This window comes from Myotis davidii, unplaced genomic scaffold, assembly GCF_000327345.1.
Source record: "Myotis davidii unplaced genomic scaffold, ASM32734v1 scaffold67, whole genome shotgun sequence".
NCBI lineage: Eukaryota > Metazoa > Chordata > Mammalia > Chiroptera > Vespertilionidae > Myotis > Myotis davidii.
In genome coordinates, this window is record NW_006298521.1 from 567,974 (window position 1) to 572,097 (window position 4,124).

The following is a 4,124-nucleotide window of genomic DNA, read 5'->3' on the forward strand; positions in this document are numbered from 1 at the left end:
CTGGGGCTGCGGGGCCAGGCCGGCTCCAGGGCTCACTCTGGTGTGCGCCGCGGTGCGTTCGCCTCCGCGCTCCTGTCCTCCAGGCGGTCTCGCCCCCCAACTCCCGCTCCCCACCACCACCGAAGGGCCCCTCCCTGCTGGGGACCCCCTGGCCCAGGCGGCTGCCGAGCCCCTGGGGGCAGAGGAGCCCTGGGCAGTTGTCACTGAAGCGCCTCGTAGTTCCACTAGGAAGCCAGGCGCGCACAGAGGTCGTTTTGGCCAACATCCCAGGCGACTTATCCTCCAGTGTCCGTCCATCCCAGCTCCCTCTCGAGGACTTGCAGCCTGAGCTCCGCCCTCAGCCCCAAACCTCTAGCCACCTCCCCCCATCTCCGAATTTAATCTACCCCCACCCCCTAACACACACACACACCTCTCCCCAGGGCGCAGGAGGCAAGGGGTGAGCAGCTCAGGGCAGGTTAAAATGTTGATATTTTTGTTCACTATGGTTTTTTTGCCTTAATTTTTGATTTTCAAAAATATTGTATTAATGTACTACTTGTCTCATGTAAGAGATGAAATTATAAAACTCTTAGGAGAAAAGTGAGGGGTAAACCCTTGTGATGTTGGATCAGACAGCGGGTTTCTTAGATACGACACCGAAGGACAAGCAACAAAAGAAAACTGAAAAAATGGATTTCACCAAAATTAGAAAAACCTTCTTGCATCCAGGGACGTCATCAAGGACGTGAAAAGACAACTGTGGGACCGGAGAGAGCCCTGCAGATCACAGACGGCCAAGAGCCCAGAGTCCAGGGCACACGAGGAATCCTCACCACGCAACAGCAAACGCAACAGCAAACGCAAACCTCCCAGCTTGAAATCAAGCAAAGCATGTGAGGAGACAGACATTCTCCAAAGAAAACCTAGAAATGGCCGGTGAGCACTGAGAAGCGGCCCCTCTGCCCTGGCGTGCGTGGCGCCGTGGGGTGGAGCAGGGTCCAGTACATGGAAAGGCCTCAGGTTTGGTTCCGGTTCGGGCACATGCCAGGTTGCAGGTTCTATCCCTGGTCAGGCACCTGACTGATGTTTCTCCCCCTCCCCCTCCTTCCTCCTTTCCCTTCCCTCCCCCTCCCCCTCCCTTCCTCTCTGTAAAATCAATGGAAACATATCCTCAGGTGAAGATTAAAAAAAAATGCTCCACATTATTAGTCAACAGGGAAATGCAGGTCACAACCACAATGAAGTGCCACTTCACATCGGGTAGGCTGACCAGGAAAACAGGTAAATCGGCTGCTGGCAAGGGCCCAGAGAAACTGAAACCTATGTCCGGCTGGGGGAGCGTGAGGGGAGCGCCGCCACGGGGACCGGTTTCCTGGCGGGTGACAGGAAGGCTGCGGAACCCCTAGTGGTGACGGGAACACAGCACTGTGCATGTGCTAAATGTCCTGAATTGTGTGCTTTCAAACGGTTAATTTTATGTGAACTTCGCCTCAATAAGAACTATGATTTGTCTTTGCTTACTGAGGTTTTGGTTGCCCGCCCCCCTTAAATTTTGCACCCCAGGTGAGTGCCTCCCTGCCCCCCCTCCAGTCCACTGTAACCTGGTGCCCACGTTGGAAAAGGTCTGGCTGGTACAAGTGAAATAACCAGGCCCCGAGGCTCTGGCCTGCAGCCCTAGACGACCAGGAGACCGCAAGGCCCAGGACAGCACCGAGGGTGGCAGGCAGCGGCGGCTGGGTCACCCTTGAGGGCCTGTGGGCGAGCCGTGCCCTGCACCCTCTCCAGGGTGGAGGTGGGTGGGAGCGTGTCCTTGGGATCCCCCAAATGTGCTGTGGCGTGTCCCCTCCCCCCCAACTGCACCCCTTGCAGGTGGCGGGACCTTCCTGGAGGCTCAGAAGCTGGTGCCGTTGGCTGGGGCAGCTCTGAGCATGATGCTGGGAAGGCCCCGCCCCGCTGGGCAGAGCACAGGGAGCCTGGTGTGGGCTTGTCAGGGTGGGGGAGGGGGGAGGGGAGCCAGGAACAGGCCTTTACTCCAGAGGGGCCTCTGGGAGAGTGGGGGGCTTGTTAACAACGCCCACACGCCTGGGCTGAAGGGTGTCCGTCGGGGAGACCCGGCCTAATGGAGGGCCTGGCAGTGGGCGGGGCCCCCAGGGAGCCCAGCTGCAGCGCGGCCACAGCCTCCACACAGGTGCCTTTTCACTGCCACCTGCGGCTCAGAAGTGGCCGGGGAGAAGGGCGAAGGTCAGAGCTGGGTGGGGAGACAGCCAACGTACCTGAACTTCGAGTTTTGACTCACCTCCTGTCTCATTCTCGCCTCCCTGCCTTTGCACTTACAGGTCCCTCTGCTAGTGGCTCCTTGTGAGGCTGGTTCCCTCCTTTCATGCAGATCTGCTGGCTCCGGGGGCACCTCCTCCAAGAGGCCTTCCCTGACTCCCTCGTCCCGTCCTCAATCCTTCTCCCTTAGACTGCTTTATTTTCCTTCACACCCTGGCTACACCGGAAGTTGGCCTCACAAGCCCTGGTCGGTTAGGGTGGTCTCTCACCCCCGTTGTAATAGAAGCCCCTTGAGAACGGGACCAGGGCTGATGCCTAGAAAAACGCTTGCACATAACAGATATTCAAGAAATATATGTGGAGGAACTGATGCTAAATTAGTGAATGAGGAAGGAAAGAAGAAAATCAGAGGGGATGATAAAAACCGAATAATAAAGGGGTAGGCCTACCTCTAAACATTTCAGTAATTACACTAAGTGTTGATGGTTTAAATATTTCAATTAAAAGGCTGAGATAGACTGAGTGGATAAAATAAAACCAGCCCTCTTAAATATTGCCTACCGAAAAAACGCTTTAAATATGAAGACGAAATTAATCTAAAAAGATATGTCATATAGACAGTAAGCGTAAGAGGGCCCGTGTGGCTATTTTATTTCATCCCGCCCCACCCACCCCATTTTATTCGAGCATAACTGACATGCTAGGTGACTACTTTAATATCAGGTAAAATGGACTTCAAACCAAGGATTAGTACCAGCAATAGAGACATTTCATAATGATAAGAGGGGCGGCTCATCAGGAAGCATAAAGCCAATGTGTGCGCCCGACGCAGCCCAGCTCCGCGTGCGAAACTGACAGACTGGACGGTGGGCCGGATGGTTTCCCGTCCTACCAGGAGGGACCACCACCCCCGTAGCAGCTGATAGAACAACGAGACAGAAGTGCGGGAAGACTGCGCTTGGGGGGTAGGGGGTAACATGGGGATAAGGACACATATGTAATAACTTCATCAATAAAAAAAATTTAAAAAAAAGACTGCCCTCATACAAGCACCCGGCTCGCAATGGCGTTTCCGGAACATTCCCCAGCAACAGCAGAACACACATTTTCATGTGCACACGGAACATGCAGGCGGACAGACCCACCACAGGCTCTCAAGCTGCCTCCACCAACGTGAGGGATAACACATCACACAGAACATACTCTCTGACCACAGCGGAACTCAGTCAGAAATCACTGCCCAGAGGAGTTCCACAGACACTCCCAATCTGGGGAAATTCAATAGCGCACTTTTAACTCATGGCTCCAACCCAAACAGGGGAACTTAAAGACACTTTTAATGGAACCATAAAATACAACACCTGCGGACGGGGGCAGTGTTTGGAAGGAAACTCAGAGCAGTAAACACTTCTATTCGCCAGAGGAGAGATTAAAATTAAAGACTCGGGGTTTCACATTTAAAAAGTAGAAAAAAAGAACGGCTGGTGTGGCTCAGTGGGTAGAGCATCCGCCTGTGGACCGAAGGGTCCAGGTTCGATTCCGGTCAGGGCACAGGCACGGGCTCGATCCCCAGTGGGGGGCGTGCAGGAGGCAGCCGATCCATGATCCTCTTTCATCCTGGATGTTTCTGTCTCTCCCTCTCCCTTCCTCTCTGAAATCAATAAAAAATAAGAAATAGAAGAAGAAAAGCAAAGTAAGAAACCCCGAGTCCGCCCTCCTTGGGTGCTCACCGTCCCCGGTCCCCACTGTCCCGTTGTCCTGGCGACGGGGGTCCTGCCAAGGGGCCGTCTCAGTGGGTCAAGACAGGAGGCCACCTGAATCCCGCAATCCGCCCCCCACCTGTGACCCCGTGACCCCCGGCCCCGTGA